Genomic DNA, 6,930 nt, shown 5'->3' with positions numbered 1-6,930 from the left:
ATGATTGTGATTCTTTAACAAACAGTAGAGTGATCTATTAGTGTTTTGGTAACAATCTTGGGAGATGGGAAGTACCAGAAACTCCTACCAAAGCTAGATCATTCTGCTCTAATACATAAAAGGTGCAGGATAAGGATTTACTGAACAAATGAGTGAATAAATAGATGATTCTTCACTCATAAACTTTCAAGCACCCTGATGGGCCAGCCAAGAAGGGATTTGGAGAGTGTGGGAGCTCAGAACATGACTTCTCAAAGTAAATCAATAAGGGCAGCTTACATACCCTATGTTTAGAGAAGAACCCGGCATGTCAGAGGCACTAAGAGAAATGGGGGTATATTGTGTCCAGAGTCCCCAAAACTCTACTAAAAAGTATGTGAGCTTTTCTTTGTTTAAATTTCTGCTTTCGTCTAGTCTCTTTATTTTGTAAATTGTCAATGAAGTCTTCTTTGAACTTTATAAAGTGCTTATACATTCTGAGATGAAAATCAGCATAAAGATACCAGAAGCAGTTGCTTCTCCCCCTCTTTGTTTGAGGTGTTCTTTTAATTCTTTCTCCAACCCTTACCCATCTTCTTCAAAAGGGAGCTATGTTGTTTTGGTGCCAATTCTCATAAACACAGGTCACTGCCAGGAAATAAACATAGCTCATCCTACTATATATTTTTAAAGATTCAGCTGTGTAATTCAAGATCAGCCCCACTCAGTGCCACATAGCTTTAAACCCAGCCAGTGTGAAATGAGTCACCCCATAAGAGCAGGTTGGACTGAAGGCAATGTCAGAAAACATTCCTCTCAGAAATCTATTCTTTCGATAATGAAAGGGATGTAGAGTTTTAAGTCACCAGTTATGATGTTCTGCAATGTTTTCTTAAAATAGAAAAGACCCTGGGAAAATGCACCCAGGGGTTCAAAGATGTAAGTGCAGGGCCAGGAAGACTATGAAATTGCCTCTTCTGGGATAATGAGGAGCCAAGTTGTATTCTCCTTTACTTGGTAACTTAACCTAAAAGAAAAAAAAAGGAGGGGGGGCTCTTTATTTCAGCATCAGGCATATGGTTGGCATTCACCAAGTGTTTATTAATAATAATGACTTATGTATGCCAAACCCCCTTTAGAGCAAATTGTCCCAGATCCAAATTCCATAATGAACCAAAGATTTCAGTGCCCTGGCAGGAAGCTCAAAGGATTTGGAACAATTCACACATAGTGTAACTTCTGCTCACACCACAGTGCATTTTCTTCCACCTACTCAGCCCCAACCTCTACTGTCCCCTGCCCCCAGCCATATAGTGGGGTGGCCCATTGGAGTCCTCTGCCACATTTCTTTTGCTAAGAAAAGGGTGCTGCTTTTTTTACCTACATCAGGCTTTCCCCATTTCCTTCACAAGATAAACCAGGTTCTTATTGAATTCTTCCCAAGAGCATGAACAAAGGCAGCCTTTAAGAAAGGAAAATAAAAAACAACTGCAGCAACTGCACCAGCAACAAGATGGTGGTGGGAAGACTGGGTTAGTTCTCTGTATCCATTCTCATCCACTAGGGGCCTTTTAGCCATCCCCTGATTATCTTGGTGAGTGGCCAGCACTTGAGAGAATATATGCCCAACACAGTGTTCCAAGTTTGCAGATCAACAAACTGAGGCCACAGGTTTCTCTACCTTCATGTCTTTCAAAGACAAATACAAGATGATGAGATTGGTGAGGATGAACCATATTCACTATGGACAAAACTTGGAACTCAGCTTACAGAACTTGGTTTCAAACTGCCCCCAACTTCTACCTTGAACAGTCTGATTCTCCTTCTCATCCCAGAGGTGCGAAATAAGACCCTTCTTGTCACCTGACTTGCCAGATGATAATGGATTTAGTCAACTTTAGTGTATTTCCTCCCCACATACATCTGCCTTCACAAACACACACACAGCTCTTCACACCATTCTTACTATAAACAATTTTAATTGCCAACATATGCCAGAGTGCAAGGGGCCATGGCAACTTTGTTCATAGGTACAATAAAGAGTTTGTTTTGTTTTTTGTAATTGTTATTTGAATTTACTTTCAATAACAGTGATTTTACTGAGCTCTGTTGTGTATTAACATATATGGGAGAAATATATTAGAAACAGCCAAGGAAAAAGGAATTTCATTTTTTACAGATGTGGTTCAATGTATTGCCAGTAAGAGCATGGCTCCTTCTCCTCAATATCAGTCATCAAACTTCAACAAATTACTTCCTCTGTGTGGGTCAGGCACTCTGATATAACCCTGAAGGCATAGGAGTGAACAACAGAGATGCAGTCATGGAGCTTATTATCAATTTCATAGCAGATTCAGCCAAATGACATATAAATACAATGCAATTTCAGTGTTGTATTTCTTGATCTGGTGTTGGCTACACAGGTGTGTCTAACCAATAAGCATTCAATGAAGTGTACACTTATCTCTGTATATGTTTGTGTATACACACATATGTATATATACACACATATATATCTTCATCAAAAAGCTAAATATATTTTTCAAATCTAATGACTAAAATGTAACATATTATCATATACCAGGGAGACAGACATTTTTCTAGGTTCTGAAGATAATTCTCCTAAAACAACCTGCCATGGGACAGGGCATACTGAACAAACACAGGAAAGAGAAAATGCACAAGATGAACAGCTTTATATGCAGCTAAAATGACCATCTATTTATTATATTGGTGAATGTAAACAAAAATAAAAAAGCAAGGATTGGAGTGTTTTAGAAATTCTAGTCAATTGAACACATATTACTTTTGTTCCATAAAACTTTAGAGTTAGGACCATAGATGTCCCCTTGTCCACGTTCTCATTTTGCCGATAAGGACACAAGCACTAGAGAAGGCTTGCTCAAGTACACCAGCTTATTGGTGGTAGAGACAGGATGGAACCCTGGTATTTTACTTCCCACCCAGTTCTCTTTCCATCTGCATCCTCTGGCTTTGGGGAGAGCTATTACAGAGTTCTTCCTGTTGGGCTCCACGATCTATGTAGGGTGTGAGAGCTCCCCTTTCTGGCCTCCCGAGTTGATTTTAATTGAGGTTTCTGTTTGTTAAATTTTACTGTGAGCATCTTTTCTGGTATGGAAACTGGCTTAGACAGATAACCAGGTGAGTCCAAGCAAAGCATCAGGAATCCTGCTACGAAAGATCAGAGCCTTGGGATTCAGGTAAAGGCCAGACAGACTGGTGAGAAGTTCCCAGGAGTTACTGTTGAAATGGGTACTGCATATTGTTTGCAGGAGCTCTTTTCTACTTATGACAGGATCCCAGGCACAGATTTTAGGGTAAGGAGGAGTGTCTAGCTACCATGCACCAGTAACAAAGAAAAGTGAAGGAGGATACAAAGCTGACGTGTAGGGGCTGAGGAAATGAGAGAGGGAAAGGGAGGCAAAGCAAACAGGCAGATTATGGGGTGATGGCTAACCCAAAATTCATTCTAGGAGGTTGAGACTTCTGCATTCACCCAAGACAGAGTAGCAGGGCTGAAGTTTACACTCCCACCAAAGCAAACAAACAAAACCAAAGCCTAAAACACTGAGCAAAATATTTGAAATGATAGTTTCCACACATTACGCAAGAGGCAGTACTGAGAGTGAGAGGTTGAATACACAAACAAACCATGGCCAGACTACACTCTGACCCACAGTCTGCAGCCACCAGCCCAGGAGGCCAACCTACTGTGTGCTGTAACCAGCCCAGTAAATGAGACCTCTATCTCTAGCAACTAGTCCAGGAAGCCAAACAATAACCTCTGTAACAATCATCCCCAAATAGCCAACACTTGAGTAATAACTGACATCTTCCATGATTTTTGTCCCCACCTCCAACTTAAAACCAACCAGAGAAAGTTAAATTGTGCACACTTAACCAATCAGACGGGATATCCCAATTTTAGTTAGCCTTTAGGCAGTTTTGCACCAACAGCTTCCAAGCAGAGGATTTACTTGTTCTCATTTGGGTCATCTTTGTTGCTTTCACATAGAGGAATGATGAAGTGAGTCCTACCACCACCTCGACCACCTCTGCTCACTGCCTGTGGAAAGTTTTCAGGCCACAGCACAGGGTGGGCACTAGAATGGAAGAGAGAGAGCAAGAGTCTGGGGAGATCAGGTTGGCTGGTGCTGATGAAGCAAAATCTTAGAGAGAAGAGAGCTACACAGAGAGAGAACAATCAGGGTGCAGGATCAGACATTCAGCACTGGGTACCCAGTGAGTATCAGCAATATACTTTAAAATATACTATACATCATAAAGCATATATGATTTAAAGTATTCACTAACATTTTATTTAGAACTTTTGCATCTTTACTTATGAGGGTAATTGACCTGAAACTTTCTTTCTTTCTAGAGTTTTTGTTAGTAGTTATTCTGGACTTATAAAATGAGCTAGGAAGTAGGCCAGTATTTTCTATTTTTTGGAAAAGCTTATGTAAAATGGTAAGGAGAATCTGCTAATAGATCCTTCTGGTTCTGGAGATTTGAGGAATGTGTTTAATTACAAATTTGAGTTTTTTCCTAAAAATAGTATTATTCTGGTTTTCTGCTTCTAGCATCTGCTTTTGGTAAGTTGTATTTATCTAAATAAAAAGATATGTGTAGCATGATGGTTGGCAAATATCAAAGAAAACCAAATTTAATTATTATTACACATATATGAGTGATATGTTGAAGTGCTAGTAATGTTTCAGAGAGTAAAATAATAAAGATCCATGTAATTAATAAACTTATATATTTATTTCATGAAATTTGTTTTCTTGGCTTTCTTTCAATGAAGCCACCAGTTATGCTTCCATAGTTAAATTTTTTACATAATTTGTGTTCTCTTGCCACTAATGCCAAATGAAGCAAACTTTCTTGAGTCATTGTAGTTATTGCATTGACTTAATTAGTTTCAGTTTTGAGAAATTACTCTGCCAAGAGAATAGCAACTGAAATGTCAATAAGAATATTAAAAGCCATTTTTATATTCAGTAATGAACCATAAACTTGACATGTCATGATGCATACATAATAATGGTTTGGGTTAAATTGTCTTTATCACAGAAAATCCTATGAAATATTTTATTTTATTTTATTATATAAATTATTATAATTTCTATTGTGATTTTTACCATCTATATCTACACAGTATTTCAGTTTTTCTTCTTCTAAATTTTAAAATTTTGGATTGTTATGAAGAAAGTTGAAAATAGCAGGTATATTTCTCAATTTATTTAAATCTCTATAACATTATACTGAAGCTTGCTGTTTAATTTACAGAATATAGACGCTATAGAAATTGGTTTAGGGATTCTTTGTGTCTGAATCTTTTCTTTTCGGTTATGCGATAATTTTCATTTAAAAACATCTCTGACGAGGTGATGGTGTATTGCATCGTTCCTTTTGAAACCAGCTCCGTGGTTGCTGTGTGCTGTGGGCATGCACCATCCGCGCAGCTCTTGAGGGAGCAAGGCGTCACCCCGCGCGGGAGCACCGAGCTCCTGGCCTGAGTTCTTCTCATCTGTCATCAGCAACATTTTGTATATCATCCTGGTATATATCCATCTGAAAACTTTACTCAAGTGCAGAAATATGGACTCACCTTTCTTATAACTATTCATCCTGAGCTCATGAAATACCTAACTATTGTGGTGGAACAACTAAAAGACCAGTTATGCAAGTGTTCAGTTCAGAACTTGGTGGCAGTCATCTCAAATATTGAAAGTGGTGAGGTCCTTGAAAGATGGCAATTTGATAGCGAGTGTGACAGGACTGCCAAAGATTACAGCACACCCGGAGAAAAGCCTCAGAAAGCCGTCCAAGGAGAAATCCCCTTGGTAATCAAACAGATCGTGGCTACAATGACAGTTATGCCTCTGTTGCAAGTTTCTTCTTCATTTGATCTACTATTAATTTATACAAACAAAGATTTGTACCTGAAAAGTGGGAAGATTCGGGACCACAGTTCATTACCAATTCTGAGCAAGAATTCCTTCACTACTACAATCCACAAAGAAAACAGGATGGTGCCCTACAAAATCCCGTCCATGCCCTGGCCGGTTTGGCTCAGCGGTTAGAGCATCGCCCATGGACCAGAAAGACACGGTTCGGTTCCCACTAAGGCACGGACCTTGATTGCAGTTTGTCCCCCCTTGGTTGGGTTGTGTGGGTAGCAACCACTCCATGTGTCTCTCTCATATCTATATTTTTTTCTCTCTCTTCCTCCCTCTCTCCCTCCCGCTCTATCTGAAGATAAATGCAAGCAAAAAAAAAAAAAAAAAAAAAAAGAAGAAGTCCTCGGGTGAAGATAAAAAAAATAAAAATTAAAAATACAAACAAAATCCCGTCCATGACTTAAGATGAGACAAGAACAGTAATGGAATTTTAAAATGTTTCCTGAAACGAAGTTAACTATAGTTCCTGTTTTATTTCATTGATTAATTTTTAGGTAAGGAAAAGATAACACTGTCCTTTGCTGAACTGTGCATAATTGTTCTATTTTTCTTTTGTACTTTTTGACTTTCCATAGGCTTGACATAATTTATTGCACACTGTTCAAAAGGGAACCAGCAGATTACAACAGCACTGTAATATCAATTCCTTTGAAGATGGTAACTGCAGATGGAAAAACTTTTGCTATAAAGCTACCTGCTTTCCTAAATCAGACCTTTTGAACAAGTAGCTTGACTCAGAATATAGATAAATATAAAACACAACAAAATAAGTCTGAATATTCAGAGTCTTTATTTAGGTCCTAAAGTAATTGACAATCCACAATAACAAAATATTGCTATCAGATCTTTTTGCCATTTATTTTATTTGTATAGTTTCCATATTGAAAAAAATCTCCAAATGTTTTATTTTAATGTATATTATACCTACAAAGTTATTGCTATTTCTACTACTGTTTAAATTCTG

At 38.2% G+C, this 6,930-nt stretch overlaps 1 pseudogene; it reads left to right on the top strand.

Moving 5' to 3' along the window:
* The first annotated feature begins 3,248 nt into the window (after positions 1–3,248).
* On the top strand, positions 3,249–6,547 carry LOC118619224 (annotated as a pseudogene).
* Positions 6,548–6,930: the final 383 nt, after the last annotated feature.

The sequence above is a fragment of the Molossus molossus genome, unplaced genomic scaffold (assembly GCF_014108415.1).
Source record: "Molossus molossus isolate mMolMol1 unplaced genomic scaffold, mMolMol1.p scaffold_m16_p_6, whole genome shotgun sequence".
NCBI classification, from domain to species: Eukaryota; Metazoa; Chordata; class Mammalia; order Chiroptera; family Molossidae; genus Molossus; species Molossus molossus.
This window is presented reverse-complemented; position numbering and strand designations above follow the sequence as displayed.